Here is a 21,132-nt window from a genome sequence, read left to right as displayed (position 1 = left end):
ATTAAAACAGGCACATCTAAGTATGCAGGCATCTGGGGTAAAGCTGTCCACATAGACCATCCATTCCACGCTGCACTCCACCAGTGCTTCAAGCCTCGCTTTCAGATCTCTCTACTGAAGTGTAGCCTTCCCAGTCACAATTGCAGACTGACAGCAGTGAGAGTCGGCGGTGCGGATGACGGTCTATGTGGACTGCTTTACCCCGGATGCCTGCATTCTTAGATGTGCCTGTTTTAATCATCAACCACGTGAGTTGCTAAATGTTGTACCTTCATTAAATGTAACCATATTGCTACACTTAGAGGCGCCTCTCTTATCTTTTATACTCTGTAGTTCCTTCTGGATTTTGCTTCTAATTCCCTATATGGAAGCGGCCATTTGTGAATGGACATTTTATGGTTACACAACCTATCACATTGCTATAATCTTTTTATATGGACTATAAACTGAAAGACCCATGAATAAGTGGTTGTGGAACGAATCATCTGAGTTTCCATAATTTCTTATGGAAAAATTTGCTTTGATATACAAATGCTTTGGATTACAAGCATGATTCCAGAACGAATTATACTCGCTATCTAAGGTTTTACTGTAAAGATAAAATCTGTATATGTGAAACTGGTTAAACCACCCAATGAAGATGAGATGCATTGAATAAGCCCTACACATTTTGTGGATTTAATCTACTCTTCAGGGGCAAATGCATTAAATATCTGTGAAAAAACAATTTTATATAAAATAGAAAATATTATTGTATTAAACAATCTAGCCAGGGTACCTGACAAAATTGAATACTAACCAAAGGAAGGAAAGGGAGTACCCCCTTGGGTACTTACATATGATCTAAATATTATTTACTATTTGTTTCTACCCCGTCTGTACCTCTGTTGGCTGTTCTGAAGTTTATTAAATGCATCATTTTGTTTTATAACACTTGTGCATACACAGTGTTAATTTCGTCAAAGAAAACGTTTTCGTCAAAGTCTTCATCAGCGTCATTTTTACAGTGACAAAAACAAAACAAAAAGTACAGCACATTTTCGTCCACTGATCAAATCAAATCCATTTACATTAACGAACGAAAACGAAACGAAAATGTGAGGCAGGGACGTTTACCCTCGTGAACTAACTTTCGGTTTTAACGGAGCTCCGCCTGCTTCTGCTCCCAGAAAGCAAGCGAGTTAAAGCGAATGTGTACACCGTGACATTAGTAAAGTGCATGCATCAAAAATTCATGTATTCAAAATATTTATCACTATTATTATTATCACTTTCTTGGATTTTTCCTGGGATTGCAAAATGGACTTCAAATATTTTGAACACATATGAATTTTTGATGCATGCACTTTACTAATGAATAATATTTTCTTGCACTAAGCACTTTTTGTTCACTGTGTCAGCACACAGTTTTTTCTTTTGCACTTTTTTTAACAGCATTTGCACTTGGTTTGTTTCATAGAAACAAATAATTTTTGTATGATAGATGAATTATTTTATGCAATGACACAGAGTTTATCATTATATATGATTGTTGGATTGAATGCATTTCACATATGTACAGTAAGGGTTTAGGTTAATAGCAGTGGGTTCACTATCACCAGATTGTGGGATTATAGATTTGCGCTGCTTGCTTCTTTTTTCTTGCCAATTAACTGGTGATCATGTGCAGGGGGTGTGCCAGTTGTGCCTGGGCACACCCTAATCACCCCAAGCGCATTAGCATTATCACTCTGTGTGCAGGCAGGGAAATGGGAAATATCTCCCTCTGACCAGTTCTGCCATTCATGAAGTGCTACCGTACTTCTCTTTCACTGTACCGGCTCTACCATAAGAGTGTGTGTGTCTGTATATGTATATGTTATTTATATCACACACATATACACACACACACGCATGTGTGTTTGATCTTGGGGGTGCGCACAATAATGCAATAGGCTACACACACCTATGCTGGTGATTCACCGGTACTTAGGTGGCAGCAATCTTATTTAATTTCTCAATCTTCCATTAATATCTTTGGCATTAGTTTTTCTTGTTGTTTGTCCAAGTGTCCGTTTTTATTGGGTCTATTTACTAATAAGTGAAGAGAGCTGAATTGTCAGAAAAATTGCAAAATCTAAGCGAAAGTGGCTGAAGTAGAACAAAAAAACAAAACAACAAAAAACAGCTCTCATTGAAATATTTTTAGTTCAGCTTTTTTGGCCTATATTTTACCATTTCCCTAAAAAATGTACCTCAGTTCACTGAATAGTGCATTAAGACAAAACTGATCTTTATAAAAACATTTAATAAAATATTTGAATAAAATCAATACATAACACTAGATTACATCTTAGTTATTTTCTTTTTTTATTAGGGTGAACATTTAACAAAACATTAAAAGGAACATTTATAATATGAAAAAGAACATTTTAAAAAACAATAAAAATGATACAAAAAAAAACCACACAAAACAAACATTGCAGTAATATGCGATAATATGTGATACTATGTGAAACAGTGATAAAGTGCACTAATTCAAGAAGCTAAACAGCAAAAAGACAAATATGCATAAATGACTATCCCTAATTTAAAAAAACCCACAAAAATACAATAATATGTGAAACACTGATAAAAGTGCTTGAATCAAAAGCAGGTATTCATCTGATTTTACATAAAAAACAATAAAATAAGTCCCAAATAATAAAGTGCATGTGCATCAAAACGTGATGAGATATGAAGATCACATGCTCAAAAAACAGTTCTTGAAAGCTGTGAACACAATTGTTCCCATCATCCACACATCCACCTGAAGTGTGCCCTAGCAGCTCACCTTAAACAAAAACCACAACAAGTCTAGTGGTGCTTTGGTATAAAAATCCTTAATGGCAGTTCACGTTCCACTCTCCTCCTCGCCTGCATCGAAATCCACAGCTGGTCTGACAAGGCTTTAATATATGGAAAATAACATTCCTCTCCTCTCCTAAAAGCGCCACCAGACCTGTTGTGGTCCTTGTTTAACCGGTTCAATCCCGTGCATTTTCACCCCCTTCCTTCCCAGACCAATTTTTAGTTTTCAGCACTGTCGCACTTCAAACGACAATTGCGCGGTCGTGCAACGTTGTACCCAAACAAAATTGACGTCCTTTTTTCCCCCACAAATAGAGCTTTCTTTTGGTGGTATTTGATCACCTCTGCGGTTTTTATTTTTTGCGCTATAAACAAAAGAAGAGCAACAATTTTGAAAAAAACACAATATTTTTAACTTTTTGCTATAATAAATATCCCAATTTAAAAAAAAAAAACAAATTTTTTCCTCAGTTTTGGCCGATACGTATTCTTCTACATATTTTTGGTAAAAAAAATCGCAATAAGCGTATATTGATTGGTTTGCGCAAAAGTTATAGTGTCTATAAAATACGGGATAGATTTATGGCATTTTTTTAAAAAAATTATTTTTTTTTTTTTTCACTAGTAATAGCAGCGATCACAATTTTTTTTCGTGACTGCGACATTATGGCGGACACATCGGACACTTTTGACACATTTTTGGGACCATTCACATTTATACAGCGATCAATGCTAAAAAATTGCATTGATTACTGTGTAAATGTGACAGGCAGTGAAGGGGTTAACCACTAGGGGGCGGGGAGGGGTTAAATGTGTTTCCTAGGGAATGCTTCTAACTGTAGGGGGAGGGGACACACAAGGGGAGGAGACCGATCAGTGTCCGGCCCGGTTAACGGGCATCACAGCTGCCGGGCACACGCACCAGGTCCCGAGGAACGCGGCGGGCGCGCACGCGCGCCCCCTAGGCGCCGGGAACCCGAGGCCATCATATGACGTCCACCCAGGATGGGAGATCCCATCTGTGGACGTCATTTGACTATAGGCGGGTAGGGAAGTGGTTAAGGTGAGCTGCTAGCAAATAAACAAGGAAAAATAAAACATTTCAATTTGTGCTCCACCAATGGGATATTAGGGTTAGTCACTCCTTGATTTCTACCTCTCTGAACTCCATATCAGATCTCATGGATACCACTCACCTCTCTGCACACCATGCCCCAGCACCAATTAAAGAAAAACCTTACACACAGCAGGGAGCAATGATGAAAATTCAGCGACAGTGTCCCCTGAGGTGGGATGACTATTACACAACATAACTGAACCAGAACTTGCAGCAGACTTGTCAGATTTTTGCGTCTCAAAGCAGATTATTTTGCATAGAAATTTGGTGTTTTATATTGCAGGCCTGTAATTCTTAACAATAACACACTTATATCTGTCCAAACTAGTAGAGTCTAGTAGATATCCCGGGTATGATAGCGTTTGAAACACAAAATCATAAACTATAATATAATAAATAAATATAAATAATTATAAAAAATAATAATATAATAATAATAAAATTAATTTCCCCACGATTCACTATCGCTCAATTCTGCAAGTGTTCTAATTAACTATCGCTGTTTTCTAGCTGGTCTAAAACCACTTTTGATGTAAAGGGAGACTTTTTGGTTGCTATGGACAATCTCCAATTTCCAGGCAGAAAGAACAGTATATATCCTATAAAACTGCATGCAGGGCATTGGACAAACCACTAGGGACAAAAGGGATGTGAAATAATTTCATACAGTACTGTAATCTGTAAGATTACAGTGTACTGTATGTGTTATGATTTTTTAATTTTTTGAATTTGCCGCCAGGCTCCGCCCCCATGCGTCACGACGCTTGCAGGGAATGGAGCCCAGCACAGAGAACATCGGGCGGAGGACACAGCCCGCAGACACAGCGGGGGGACATCGAAGGATCCTGGGGACAAGGTAAGTAGACCGCACCAAGATCCTGCAATGCAATCCCGAGTGTGGCTCGGGGTTACCGCTAATGGTACTGAAATGTAACCCCGAGCCACACTCGGGAAAACCGCCAGGGAGGTTAAAGTGCAACAATAAAAATGAAAAATCCCATTAAATATAGTGCCTTAGTCTGCCTGTAAAGTGGTGCATCTGTAGCATATATATAACATGTTGCAGCAAAAATTACATTTCCCAAGAAAGATTAAAAAAACACAAGTCAAATCCCACTTAAAATGACTCACAGTTACAATTGCCAGTACCTGGCTATTGAAAAATAAAAAAAAAAAAACAAAACAATGGTGTGGGGTCTCCCCAAAATCTATAACAGACCCTTATTTGGTCATGCAGCCTGGCAGGTCAGGAAAGGGGTGGGGGACGAGCGAACGCCCCCCTCCTGAACCATGCCAGGCCACATGCCCTCAACATGGGGCATGGGTGTTGATTCTTTCACTTTGATTACTCCTATGCTTCTGTGACCCTGGTGGTACTGTATTAGTTTAGCTCTGTAATGATGTACCTCTACACCCTTTGTTGTTCCTGTAACATATATCTCTCCCCCCTCTACACACACACACTGAAAACCCTAACACCACACATAAGTGAATCATTATAGCACCTTAACCTTTGGCTCTGTCTGTCAACCCTTTTAGATGGGATTTTCATAGCCCCCTTCCCCCATGTTTATCCACATTAGTCAATATACTGTCAAGCTGCTATCATCTGGGTACATCTGAGTGCCTTGCTAATCCCAAACTAACACCAGAACACTGTTCCAATACAGCAGGATCTTAGAATCTAGCTTACACAGTTCCTCCCTAGGTGGGAAAGCCTTATGTAAAAACAGCGGTGAACAGCGGCGCTAGATATGGTGATAACATAAAATTATATAGCAACTGGAATATAGGTATACATAAAATGTGTGTGTAAGTAAGCACACATAATATTAAAACATTTGTTAAAGCATCATGTCCATAAATGATCCGAGATCTTGTATGTTTGGCACCTGGAGGCAGCTCCCTTAGAGTGAAGTGATGGGCTCTGTGTAGAAATGGGAACAGAGGGCGCCAGACTGAGTGCAGTATAAATCATATATTTAATAAAAACAAGTAGTAACTCACAGGTTAAATTAGATGAGTTCAGTATGTGGTGAAAACCGCCAGTCCTGGAGTCTCATAAACATCTTATTTGGCATCCTGTTTTCCCTTTGCAGCCTGGGGCACTGGTGTGATCTTACAGGGATCCAGAGGAGGCTGGGAACCAGGAAGCAGGAAACGAAAAACAGCTGGTCGTGACTTCACAGGAACTGAAAATGTGATTATTCACAGTGGCAAGGGATGGTAATGCATTTCGAAGCTACAGCTTCTTCATCAGACCATGATTGGCTGGCAAACCTGGCAGTCTTAAATACAGAGGAAATAGAAACAGAGAGATCTGATGGGCTGGCCTTCATGTCAATCAAATAGACAGATTTAAAGAGGTAGACGGTTGTAGACCGAAGTGAATGTAAATATAAGTAAAAAGCTTGCTGATTAATAGTGGATGATGATAATTTTATGACGTTTGAAGAAATCGATCAAATAATTAATTGATTAAATACATAAATACAAATGTATAAATATACCTCAGATATAAAATTAATATATTTGTATGAATAAATTATTTAACTAAAAAAAAATGAAGAAAATTATTATTAAATTATTATTAAATTGGTAATCAAATATTATAAATTATAATGAGTTAATAAAATGGTGAAAATGGAGGAAGGAAATGGATCTATGCTAGATATAATATTAAGGGTATATCTGTTATAAATTATATCATGACCAAAAATACTTCTCAAAGGGATAAATCAAATCAAATCTTCAAATAATAAATGGTTAATAGATAATGATGGTGATACCTACTGAGTACATATATGTGCATGTGGGAAAGCCTTATGTCCCACTCCCCACTTCTAGATCGCCATACTTCCGAGTTCCCCCTCAGAACTCCGTTCTATACACACTTCCCTTACTTAGTCTCTCTATCTTCTACCCCCCACATCCTACCACTATTTCTATAGCACCAGCCCCATCCCTATCTCCCTACTTTCCACCTCCTACCCTTCTCAACCCTCCTTCACCTATACCACTCCCATCCATATCACTACCCTTATCCTCCCCCCCTCTTACTTTTCATGTGGAGATGTGTTTTCATTGAATGAAAAGGTGTTTACCAGAAAAGCAATCACTTATACTTGGGAAAATGCAATGGAATTTTAATACTATGGACAGTTTTCAATGTCCCTTTCGTCTTTGGTTTGGACACATCTACTGGATTCTCCTCACCAACCTACAGGAGCCTCTGAATTATTAAAAAGCAACTTTCATCCTTATGCCTATATGGCACTTTGGGATTCATACACCCAGATGCCAGAGACCACCATGATACTCAAGACTTGACTATTTAATCTGAGATCTGCTTAGTCTGGGTGGAACCATCATTGAACCAACAGTGATCCAGTGCTGATCACTGGAGCCAGCAAAATTAGATGTCTACTAACAATGCACCAAACCCCTTACTAATGACCCTATGAAAAGACCACAAATATGTAATTAGGGGCGAATTTCTAAAACTCCAGATGCAAATAAAGCTGACACACAAAAACACAGAATCATTCACCTGCCAAATTGCAAACCCAGAGCCTATATAAAAATTGCTCCTAGACTCCCACTTGCACCAATTAACACATGCCTATATGAAACTCCTGGAGCACATAAATGCAAAATTACAATACTTTACGAAGCAAATTATTAATAATATGACTACAACAATAAGAGCAGCAAAATGTTAGCGTGAGCCCTTAAAAATAAAACTGCAGCACAAACGATTAACTACATACAGGATGTACAAGGGATTTCATTTTCTATATTTGAAGGTATTGTATCTCAATTTAGAACATATTATTGCAAAACCATGTACAACTTACCCCCCATGCTGCCAAGTTTATCTCCCTCATCACATCTTGCAGCTAAAATATCTCAAATCAAATAGCCTCCTTTTTGTCAAAGTAAAGCCCTAAGAAATTTCCAGAGGACATGGTGGAAGACCTAGAAATCCCAACCAATCAGAAGTGGTGCAAAAAGCTCTCTGTCACCTAGACCGAGGGAAAGCACAGACCTGCATAGCTATAAAGCTTTTGAAAAAAATCCTACCACCTTATTTTATGACACATTTGATCCACCTAAAGACACAATCTCAACATCCCCCTACTTGTTAGAGACTCACATTACAGTTATTCCAAAAGATGGCAAGGACCACAGCCTCATAGGCCCATATCTTTACTAGATGTGGATATGAAGATCCACACTAAGATATCAGTTAATCTCTTGATACCTTTGATTCCCTAAAGACCAAGTGTGATTTATCCCCAGGAGAGAAGCTCAAACTAACACAACCAAACCCATTCTTTGCCATCATTGAGAGAAAAACAAAAAATACTCTCCTTCCGGTCACATTTTGCCATTGCCACATTTTGCCATCGGGTCATATGGGACAAAAGACCAGTGGAACCCTGCCGGACTCTTTCCAAAAAAAGTTGTATCCCTTTAAACATGCTGTAAGTACAAAAAAAAATAACTGTTGATGTGCCAGAAATATAATGTGCTCCCACCTTCCTCTTTGACATTACAGCACAGTGCATTTTTGGATCTGAATCATGAATCTGGATCATGTATTGTCAGCCTTGCCTATTTCATGATATAAAGTGTTCATGGTGGTAAGGTAACGAAAGGGAGGGTAACATTAATGCGTCCAAAATGTATATGACGGTGTGATAAAAATAAATCAGAGGAACATATATTATCATCCCAAATTATTGTAGCAATATGGCTGAAGGTGGTCATCAATATACGGCTGCAAAATATATGCCCATTGCCCAAGGTGTAGTCATCACCACCCATGTAATGCTCCTGTTAACTAAAGGTACTCTAGCCAGATTCTACTAATGCTCCATTATTTATGAATGACTCAGATGGCTTAGAAAAAGGTCTGTTCCCCCCCCCCCCCCTATATGGTCACAAACAGAGAAATAACGTACAAGTTAATTTATGTGTCATTAACCTCTTTACTGATATGGAAAATCTTCTCTGTTACAGCAGGAATACAAACAGTGACTACAGCATTTAATAAGAAAAAAGTATCCAAAGGAGAGACAGCTGAAAATAAATGCTGCTCTGCAAGTCATGCAAGGACAATACACTAAAAACAATACATATTATATATCTGTCCTCGTATTTATCTACTTCTGAACATATTTCTCTCCAAATTCTGCAGTATCTTATAACCTCTGTGCCATCCTAGCAATTAAAGTGGCTTTATCATCTTCATCATTCATAACACATCCACTTCCATGAGCCCATTTTTCTTGGTTGCCTTTTTTCCATTAAAGCTTTTACCATTCTCTCTTTTTTTTTTTAAAGGCATGGGCAGAGAAGCATGCATTAATATTATCTTGGTTCTTACTAACCTGTAGCATTACAGAAGAGTAGCATTAAAGCTGGACATTCTTCTTTGCAGTGGGACAAGCCTATACTGCAAGCTGTTCATTAACAGTAGGTCTAAGGGCATGGAAAATAACATTTACTTACCCAATCCTCTACTCCTCTATGTTGCTAAACTAGTCTTCTCCCACATAAGTAATGCGTTCATCCTGGCCTAAATGTATCTTTGTGTGCCTCAAAATGGAGAGAAAGTTTTTAACAAGTTCAATTTTTAAGTCTAAGCTGCTTTGCCAGCACCAACTAAAGAAGATATGGTTTCAACCTATGAGGTCCGCAGACGCCTGAGGGAGAAAGAGATTAAATATAGCATGCTGTATCCCAGTAAACTCAGGGTCCAATACAAAGGAACAGTGAGATTCTTTGAGAACCCAGAGGAAGCATGTGAATGGATGGACAAAGAATTTTAACAGCCCTACAACCTAAGTGTTCATACCTGCAGAAGTTACTAGGCAAGTTAATATTGAAGTTCGCTTTTTTATATGTCCTGGAAGAAGACGTTAGATCTACCTGACATATTTTGTTTCTTTCTTTTTTCTTTTTTGCTCTGCTGGAGGTGAGGAGGTGGTTGAGGAAACCCAAGGGTTAGCTAGCGGATGGGACTGAAACATGTGTGGCCAAACATACAGTGCTGCTGGCACCCTGAGTTAGGCCTTGATGGTGCATGAGGGTTGCCGTTTCCTCTGATGTGCAAAACTGTGAATGGGCTCACTCGCTGAAAGATATATTTTATTATTTTTTCAACTTTATTATATTTTGTTTTGATCAGATATACCTACCCAATACACTCCAAATGTATACTATATTCGGCATGGCTCCAGTTCCTTTTTTTTGTTTTTGTGTTGGAGCATGACGGTGTGGAACCATCTACAGAAATGCCGGACTTTCAATTGCTGCGGCGGGACTTCAACAAAAGTTTTTTGTTTTTTGTTTAGGGATTATGCTATATGCCGGACTGAAAAGTTTTGTTTCTGGCATACAGGCAGGGGAGGGTTTGTTTTTTTCTCGAGTCACAGCTCAATCTAAGGCATTAGGTTTAGATATAATTTATATAGCTTTTAGGCTGTTTGGTGTTACTGCTGGGGACATCCTCACTAAGAATCCACCCTCATGGAATATGATTGGTAGGAAAGACAAAGATGATGGATGATGTTAAAATAGTGTCTTGGAATGTTTGAGGCCTCAATCATAAGCTTAAAGTGGGGTTCCGCCCAAAAAAACAAAAATACCTGAAAAATTCTAAAAAAAAAACCCAAAAAAATTTGGATATATTTTTTTTTAACTTACCTCTAAATGCCTGTTGCTAGGGGGTCCCTCGTAGTCTGCCCCTTCCAGTGCCTGGGCTGGTGACATCACTTCCCCCTCGGCACAGGAAGGGCTCCGCTCTGCTCCCTCCCTCCTGTCAATCATCTGGGACCCATTACAGGTTCCAGGTGACTGAGCGGCCAATCACAGCATGCGGCGCAGCTCACGCATGCGCAGTGGGTGCCAGGCTGTGAATATGTGTATATGTGAATATATGTATATGTGCCCCCCCCTTCCAGGTACAAATTCTGTATGATTTATTGACTAGGATAGCGCCGTACGCCCATCTTCCTGTGTTTGTGATGGGGGACTTCAATGCCGTACTAGATGTGGCGCTGGACTCCTCTAACCCAAGCAGAGGGGAATCTGCCGGGTTGAAGAACTGGGTGTCCGTGACAGGTTTTGAGGAACTATGGCGTTGGAAACATCCAGATGACAGATGCTATTCACATGTGTCCCCGGCTCATGGATCCTCGGCTAGGATTGACTTTGCCTTCGGGAATGACCTTATCCTGCCATATGTGAAAGATATTACATACTTGGCTGGGGGATTAACTGACCATAACCCTCTTTCTCTCACTCTGTCATTCATGTCGGGGGCAAGAAGGGGGGGTTGGAAACTTTCCCCTAGTTGGCTACAGAATGGACAGGTTGCTGCCCAAGTGGAAGACTCAATAAAATTGTATTGGTCATATAATACTGATACAGCAGATCCTCCGGTAGTATGGGATGCCTTTAAGGCAGTCACTAGGGGGGAATGTATCTCCGCTATTAAGACGGTGTGAGTACAAGATAATGAGGAGAGTGAGAACTTGCAGCAGCGGGAGAGGGATTGTGCTGAGGCGTATGCGGGATCCCTTATTGGGGCCTCATATACATCTCTATTAGAGGCGCGTCGCTCCTTGTCTTTACACATCATGGGTCAGGCCTGATCTGAAATGACGAGGAAGGCTCATACAGTGTTTGCAGAAGGGGACAAAAATGATAAGCTGTTGGCGATGCTGGTGGCAGATTTCCATCCGATCACTAACATTCCGGTAATTAGGAACCCCGGGGGTGACCTGATTAGTGACCCCGTACTTATCATGAAAGAATTTGTTAATTTTTTCTCTTTCTCCCCCCATTCCATTGTATGACAAATCGGCTTTGGACTCTTTATTGGAGGATCTGCCAATTCTAAAGTTGTCAGACAATGATATCAACATTTTGGACGCTAAAATTACAGTTAAAGAAATACAACAGGCAATTTTTGCCTTTCCTCCACCTAAAGCCCCGGGGCCAGATGGCCTTCCTGCGGACTTCTACAAGGTAAATGTTGAGATTCTAGCCCCCAGGATAAATCTTCTCCTAGAATACTGCCTTGAGCATGACACTCTACCAGACTCCATGTTGGAGGCCTATATGGTCCTTTTGCTAAAACCAGGAAAGGATCCCTTGGAATGTGCATCTTACCGACCTATAGCCCCGTTGAATATGGATCTAAAAATTTTAACCAAAATACTGGCTCTTAGATTGACTACTATTATACCTTATTATTACCTTCTATAGTTAACATTGATCAGACGGGTTTTATGCCGGGTAAGTCAACTGACACAAATCTGAGGAGACTATTCACCCACTTGCAAATTCAGCCAGAAAATACAAAAACTAGGGTGGTAGTCTCCATAGATTTTGAGAAGGCATTCGACTCCGTGGACTGGGGGTACATGCTCAAGGTACTGGAGGTCATGGGGTTTGGGTCACAGTTCAGGAGATGGATCTCCATGCTGTATAGATCCCCGAGAGTAGCAATCCGGTTGGGCTCATCGGTGTCAGATTATTTTGAGGTGGGGAGGGGAACTAGGCAGGGCTGCCCACTTTCTCCCTTCTTGTTTGCCCTCGCCCTGGAGCCCCTTGCGGTGGCACTCAGGTCGTCGGAGACGATTCAGTCCATCAAGGTAAGCACAATTAAAGAATCTCTGGCACTGTATGCCGATGATATGCTACTATTTCTTAGTTACCCTGGGGACTCTCTTCAAATAGCACTGGGAATTATAGATCACTTCGCCAAATTTTCAGGACTAAAAGTAAATTGGAATAAATCTTCTATTTTACCCCTAGATAATAAAGCTAGGGACAAGACTGACCCGAATTTGCCACTTCAGTGGGTTACCTCCATAAAATACCTACAGTAGGAGTCAAGATCACAGCTAACATACAGGACTACATGCCCCTAAATTTATTACCATTAATTGCATTATTAAAACAAAAAGTTCAGACATGGATCAAACTACCGTTGTCCCTGATAGGTAGGATAGTTTGATAAGTTTGATAAAAATGAATTTTCTCCCAATAATCCTCTACTTTCTGAGACATGCACTGATCTGGGTCCCGAAATCATACTTTAAAAAGATAGATAGTATTATTTCCTCTTTTTTATGGGCTCCCAAACCCCCTAGAATTGGCATTAAAACACTGCAAGAACCGGGTGATCAGGGGGGACTGGCATTACCCGACTGGCAAAAATATTATTTAGCGGGCCACATGGTCATACGAAAGCCTAAGATATGCTCTGTTTCGGGGATGTAGATCTGATTTACCTTTGACTACGACAATGAAGGCCACAATTAAGGCGTGGGAAACAGCGGTAAAATTGGCATGTCCTAGTTATGGGGGGGTTTCACCCTCGGCTCCTCTGTGGATGAACCCAGCTCTACCCCAGTTTTACAACTTTCCGGATCCTGTGATATGGGCAGTCAAGGGAGTGAAAGTACTGAAGGACATTACATGCTTTGGAGAATTACTGACATTTTCCCAATTGAAATCAAGACATGACCTTGCAAATTCATATTTCTTTAGGTTTTTACAGGTTAGACATGCCTTTCAGATGCAGTTTCGAGAGATGAGGGTTGAATCTTTGCCCTCGTCTCTGGAAACATTATTGTCAAGTGAGGGACTGGCAAAGCCCCTCTTGGTTTCATACAAAGAGTTTTTCAAAAGTACTCCACAGGTGGTTGACAGGTGTAGAGAAAAGTGGGTAACGGAGATCCCTGATGTACAAGGGGAAGATTGGGACGAGCTATGGACACAACCATTCAAACATCTAGTATCAGCCAGGGATAGGTTGATCCACTTCAAATTTTTGCACAGGAGTTATTATACACTGGCTAGGTTGGCTAGGATATTTCCTAATGCCTCACCAGAGTGTTGGAGGTGTTCTCACTCACCAGCAGATGCCGATCGCATTTTCTGGGAATGTCAACAGATTCAAAGGTTTTGGACGGATGTCACCCCATTTATTTCGGAATTATTGTCGGTACCAATACCCATGACTGTAAAGGTTTGCCTTTTGGGTCTCGTGGACGAAGTAGTGCCATCACGTGCTTTGAGGACTATGCTCAACATTACATTATTTTATGGGAGGAAAGCTATCTTATTACACTGGAAAAAACCTGGGGCGCCGGGAATAGCTTTTTGAAAGGGACTAGTAAATGCTATGTTGCCATATTACAAATCTACATATGAAGCTAGGGGTTGTATGAAAAAATTGGACAAGGTTTGGCAAACTTGGTATAAATCCACTAATACGGTAGGTAAGGGAAGAAATCGAAATCTGTGTTAATGGCATCTAGTGTCAATGAAATACTCACAGGGGAGAGGGGAGGTATACCCATTTCTTTTCCCCTTTGTTTTATTTAATTAAATAATAAAACAAACAAAAAAAAGGGATAAATACAATTTTTCTTTATTAATATACTATATTTTTGTTCCACCCCGGTAATACAGAGGATTAGTACATTTTATGAAATGGTGAAGATGGCCTAAATATAACATACTGCTAGATACAGCTAACCCAACATTATCAATCAGATGTTAAAGAATTTCGGAATGTTTACTCTTTTCGAGCTGTGGCTCAAGGTTGGGTAGGAGGGTTAAGGGGAGGGGGGAGGGAAGGAAGGGAGGGGTTTGTGTGTTAATTAGTGGATATTTGTTAGTTACTCAATTTAATATAGGCCATGTTGGCCAATTACGGACGATGTCCAAATGACACGTCTGAGTGTTGTATGTTGTGTACTTTCTTGTCTTTGAAAAAGACAACCAATAAACAGAATTTTAAAAAAATTAAAAAAAAAAGATATGGTTTCAACAAGAGTTCTTCTTTAAACAATGCTCAAAATTGCTGACCTCTTTCAGTCCGACTTTTGTGCTTATTGTCTGTTTTCATGGCTTTTCTGGAGTTAAGATGCTAATAAGGGATCCTGACTTTACTCTAATCGCACTAGTGGCATGTGATGGGTGAGGGTCTCAGAAAATACTGATTGCAGTGACAGCCAGACAGTTATGGTAATATTTTCATAAAAGAGAGTGAAACAGAGTAAACCACTATAGCGCAGTCTTTGTTTATTCATTGTGTAGCACATCCCACGTTGGAGCTACAGATGAACAAGGATCCCCCACTCCTGCACAGCCAGGCACACCAAATGTCTACAGGCACACAGAGTCAGAGAACAGTCTGTAGCTTCGCTATTTTTGTGTTTTATTTTGGGGGGTTACCAAATTGGATGGGGATAGGAAGGTTATGGGATACTCACTTGACTTCAGCAAAACTTCAGGGAAAACTTTGTACATACAGATATATACAGCCTCCTCCTCAGCTTTCCTCCTGCACACACTTCCACTGGTTCACCCTGATGGAACTGACAGACTCCTCATCAGCAGCCGATTATAGATAGGAACTCACAGTCCTTTAGGATAGCACATGGTAAATTAAACAGTGTGTAGACTCTCCCTCTGCTTCTTTTGTGGCCACTAGGGATGAGCTTCGAGTTCGAGTCGAACTCATGTTCGACTCAAACATTGGCTGTTCGCAAGTTCGCCGAACAGCGAACAATTTGGGGTGTTCGCGGCAAATTCGAATGCCGCAGAACACAACTTTAAAAGTCTATGGGAGAAATCAAAAGTGCTAATTTTAAAGGCTAATATGCAAGTTATTGTCATAAAAAGCGTTTGGGGACCCAGGTCCTGCCCCAGGGGACATGGATCAATGCAAAAAAAAGTTTTAAAAACGGCCGTTTTTTCAGGAGCAGTGATTTTAATAATGCTTAAAGTCAAACAATAAAAGTGTAATATCCCTTTAAATTTCGTACCTGGGGGGTGTCTATAGTATGCCTGTAAAGGGGCGCATGTTTCCTGTGTTTAGAACAGTCTGACAGCAAAATGACATTTTGAAGGAAAAAACTCATTTAAAACTACCCGCGGCTATTGCATTGCCGACAATACACATAGAAGTTCATTGATAAAAACGGCATGGGAATTCCCCAAAGGGGAACCCCGAACCACAATTAAAAAAAGAAAATGACGTGGGAGTCCCCCTAAATTCCATACCAGGCCCTTCAGGTCTGGTATGGATATTAAGGGGAACCCCAGCCAAAATTTAAAAAAAAAAATGACGTGGGGTTCCCCCTAAATTCCATACCAGACCCTTCAGGTCTGGTATGGATTTTAAGGGGAACCCCGCGCCAAAAAAAAAAAAACGGCGTGGGGTCCCCCCAAAAATCCATACCAGACCCTTATCCGAGCACGCAACCTGGCAGGCCGCAGGAAAAGAGGGGGGGACGAGAGTGCGGCCCCCCCCCTCCTGAACCGTACCAGGCCACATGCCCTCAACATTGGGAGGGTGCTTTGGGGTAGCCCCCCAAAACACCTTGTCCCCATGTTGATGAGGACAAGGGCCTCATCCCCACAACCCTGGCCGGTGGTTGTGGGGGTCTGCGGGCGGGGGGCTTATCGGAATCTGGAAGCCCCCTTTAATAAGGGGACCCCCAGATCCCGGCCCCCCCCGTGTGAAATGGTAAGGGGGTACAAAAGTACCCCTACCATTTCACTAAAAAACTGTCAAAAATGTTAAAAATGACAAGAGACAGTTTTTGACAATTCCTTTATTTAAATACTTCTTCTTTCTTCTATCTTCCTTCATCTTCTGGTTCTTCTGGTTCTTCTGGCTCTTCTGGTTCTTCCTCCGGCGTTCTCGTCCAGCATCTCCTCCGCGGCGTCTTCTATCTTCTTCTCCTCGGGCCGCTCCGCACCCATGGCATGGGGGGAGGCTCCCGCTCTTCTCTTCTTCTTCATCTTCTTCTCTTTTTCTCTTCTTCTCTTCTTCATTTTCTTCTCCGGGCCGCTCCGCATCCATGCTGGCATGAAGGGAGGCTCCCGCTGTGTGACGGCGCTCCTCGTCTGACAGTTCTTAAATAACGGGGGGCGGGGCCACCCGGTGACCCCGCCCCCCTCTGACGCACGGTGACTTGACGGGACTTCCCTGTGACGTCACGGGGAATGCCACAGGGAAGTTCCGTCATGTCCCGTGCGTCAGAGGGGGGCGGGGTCACCGGGTGGCCCCCCGCCCCCCGTTATTTAAGAACTGTCAGACGAGGAGCGCCGTCACACAGCGGGAGCCTCCCTTCATGCCAGCATGGATGCGGAGCGGCCCGGAGAAGAAAATGAAGAAGAGAAGAAGAGAAAAAGAGAAGAAGATGAAGAAGAAGAGAAGAGCGGGAGCCTCCCCCCATGCCATGGGTGCGGAGCGGCCCGAGGAGAAGAAGATAGAAGACGCGGAGGAGATGCTGGACGAGAACACCGGAGGAAGAACCAGAAGAGCCAGAAGAACCAGAAGAACCAGAAGATGAAGGAAGATAGAAGAAAGAAGAAGTATTTAAATAAAGGAATTGTCAAAAACTGTCTCTTGTCATTTTTAACATTTTTGACAGTTTTTTAGTGAAATGGTAGGGGTACTTTTGTACCCCCTTACCATTTCACACAGGGGGGGGCCGGGATCTAGGGGTCCCCTTGTTAAAGGGGGCTTCCAGATTCCGATAAGCCCCCCGCCCGCAGACCCCCACAACCACCGGCCAGGGTTGTGGGGATGAGGCCCTTGTCCTCATCAACATGGGGACAAGGTGTTTTGGGGGGCTACCCCAAAGCACCCTCCCAATGTTGAGGGCATGTGGCCTGGTACGGTTCAGGAGGGGGGGGGGCCGCACTCTCGTCCCCCCCTCTTTTCCTGCGGCCTGCCAGGTTGCGTGCTCGGATAAGGGTCTGGTATGGATTTTTGGGGGGACCCCACGCCGTTTTTTTTTTTTTTTTTGGCGCGGGGTTCCCCTTAAAATCCATACCAGACCTGAAGGGTCTGGTATGGAATTTAGGGGGAACCCCACGTCATTTTTTTTTTTTTTAATTTTGGCCGGGGTTCCCCTTAATATCCATACCAGACCTGAAGGGCCTGGTATGGAATTTAGGGGAACTCCCATGTCATTTTTTTTTTTTTAATTTTGGTTCGGGGTTCCCCTTTGGGGAATTCCCATGCCGTTTTTATCAATGAACTTCTATGTGTATTGTCGGCAATGCAATAGCCGCGGGTAGTTTTAAATGAGTTTTTTCCTTCAAAATGTCATTTTGCTGTCAGACTGTTCTAAACACAGGAAACATGCGCCCCTTTACAGGCATACTATAGACACCCCCCAGGTACGAAATTTAAAGGGATATTACACTTTTATTGTTTGACTTTAAGCATTATTAAAATCACTGCTCCTGAAAAAACGGCCGTTTTTAAAACTTTTTTTTGCATTGATCCATGTCCCCTGGGGCAGGACCCGGGTCCCCAAACACTTTTTATGACAATAACTTGCATATTAGCCTTTAAAATTAGCACTTTTGATTATTCATGTTCGTGTCCCATAGACTTTAACAGTGTTCGTGTGTTCGAACGAACTTTTTTCCTGTTCGCATGTTCTGGTGCGAACCGAACAGGGGGGTGTTCGGCTCATCCCTAGTGGCCACTGATCTCAGTACTACCTCTTCAGGCAATGCCATCCCACCTGGCTGCAACTGCCTCTTTACCAGCCCTCCTGGTTGCCTTTCTGCCCCACTCTGCTCGACTGACTCTTCTCCAGCCCACCTGGCTGACTCTCTGGAAATCTCCCAGGGAAAAAGGGAAAAGAAGCCCACCGCTGTCTTCAAGGGAGAATTGTTACATGTGGCAGTCTCCCCCCTTTGTTAATTCCCACCAGTGTTAAACTACTCATACTGTCCTCTCTTTGCTCCTGTGCCTCCAGGTAAGCTTCCTCCCTTGTGTCTTTGGCAGGATCCTTCCAGCACCCGAGCCCCGGCCCGAGACAGGACACCAACTCAGACTTAAGAAGACTTAAAATGGATGTAAACCTGATTCATGAAATTTTACCTAAGCACATATATCTGTAGTGTTTTCTTATCTCTCTACAAAGCCCTAAGTCCCGTGTCTTTCTACTGCTCCATTCTTCTGTTATCAGCATGATCATTTCTGACAACTGAGATAAAACCAGTTTGAAATTTGTTTTGGGGTGGGTGCTATAAATAGATTAGCAGAGAGCTGGTCTATTCACAGCATAGCTCTCCACATTCCTTCCTTCCTTTTGCCTATGTGGAGTGGGGGTGTGTGCCTTTCCTCCAATCAGCTGTCACACATTGCATGCCAAGACTTCACTCCCAGTGCTGAACAGGAAGAGAACACGAGAACAAGTGAAGTTCACTTCACTGGGTATATGTGAGGGTTTACATCCACTTTAACCACTTCCCACCCAGGCCACTGCACATAAATGGCTGGGTGGGCATTTCCTCCTTTGGAGTGGACATTCCTGAACGTCCTTCAGAAGGAGGGGGATCACGTGGCCGCGTGCCCCTGCAGCCGTGCAATCCTGATGCGCAGGTGTCCCCCAGACACGCCACATCTCAGATCAGCAGGAGGGCTCTGTGGTTTGCCCTTCTGATCACATGATGGCTGTGTCCAATCACAGCCATTGTGTGATTTAAATAGCCGGCGGAGACATCACAAATAGCGGGATCGTGCGCCGCGTGCCCTCACAGTGGCTCGATCCTAATGTGCCTGTGTCCCCCAGAGACAGGACAACATGTACGGAAGGGGGGCTCTGTGATTGGCCCTCCTGATCACATGAAGACTGTGTCCAATCACAGCCAACATGTAATGTAAGCAGAGAGCCGTTGTCAAGCAATCGGCTCTGCTTCTCCTCACAGAGTCAGTGAGGAGAAGGAGAGTGGATCTGAAAGCTGGGATCAGTGTGTATGAGCTGTTTTTTTACAGCTTTTTACACACTGATCACCCAGCTAGTGTCCCCAAACAGTGTCCCCAACACAATGAAAACATCAACACCTGTCCCAGTAAACACATGTCCAACTTCTGTCCCAATAAACACATGTCCCACATCTGTCCCAGTAAACACCTATCCCACATCTGTCCCGGTAAACACCTGTCCCACATCTGTCCCAGTAAACACCTGTCCCACATCTGTCCCACATCTGTCCCAATAAACATCTGTCCCACATCTGTCCCAGTAAACATCTGTCCCACATCTGTCACAGTAAACATCTGTCCCACATCTGTCCCAGTAAACATCTCTCCCACTGAACATCTGCCACACTGAACATCTGTCTGTGACCATCTGGCTCATATTTGTCCGTGCTCATCTGGCGCACATCTGTCCATGATCATCTGAGCAAGTCTGGCGCAAAATCTGTCTGTGATCATCTGACGCACATCTGTCCGTGATCATCTGTCGCACATCTGTCCGTGATCATCTGGCACACATCTGTTTATACCTTTTGAACACCTGATGATGCTCCCTTCATGTTCGGCCTCTATATGTGGCCAGGCTGTATAAAAGTCTCACACATGTGGTATCGCTATACTCAGGAGGAGTAGCAGAATGTATTTCGGGGTGTAATTTTTGCTATGTACATGCTATGTGTTAGAAATATCTTATAAATTGACAATTTTGTGTAGAAAAAAAGTTTTCACTTTCTTTCCACATTTTCCAAAAACTTGTGGAAAAAATGACATGTTCAAAAGACTCATTATACCTCATAGAATATACATTATGGGTGTTTTCTTTCCAAAATTGGGTCATTTTGTGGGTAATTTCATTGTTTTGGTGCTCCAGGGCCTTTAAAAATGTGATAGGTAATCAGGAAACTAAATGTGAAGTGTATGCTCCTAGAATGCCTGACAGAGCTCCATACTCAGGAGGAATAGCAGAATATATTTTGGGGTGTAATTGCTAGTTTATCTATGCCATGTGTGAGAAATAACTTGTTAATATGACAATTTTGTGTAAAAAAATAAAAATTCTTCATTTTCCAAACTATTGTGGGCAAAAAAATTGTAACGTCAAAAAACTCAGTATGCCTCTTACTAAATACCTTGGACTGTCATCTTTACAAAAAGGGGTCATTTGGAGGGTATCTGTACGGTCCTGACATTTTAGGGCCTCTAGAACTGAGACAGGCCGTCAGTGCATCAGGATTGATCAATTTTCACTAATACAGTTGTGCTCATAAGTTTACATACCCTGACAGAATTTATGATTTCTTGGCCATTTTTCAGAGAATATGAATGATAACACAAAAAGTTTTCTTTCACTCATGGTTAG

This window comes from Aquarana catesbeiana, linkage group LG02, assembly GCF_042186555.1.
Source record: "Aquarana catesbeiana isolate 2022-GZ linkage group LG02, ASM4218655v1, whole genome shotgun sequence".
Lineage (NCBI taxonomy): Eukaryota > Metazoa > Chordata > Amphibia > Anura > Ranidae > Aquarana > Aquarana catesbeiana.
Note: the sequence above shows the minus strand (reverse complement) of the source record.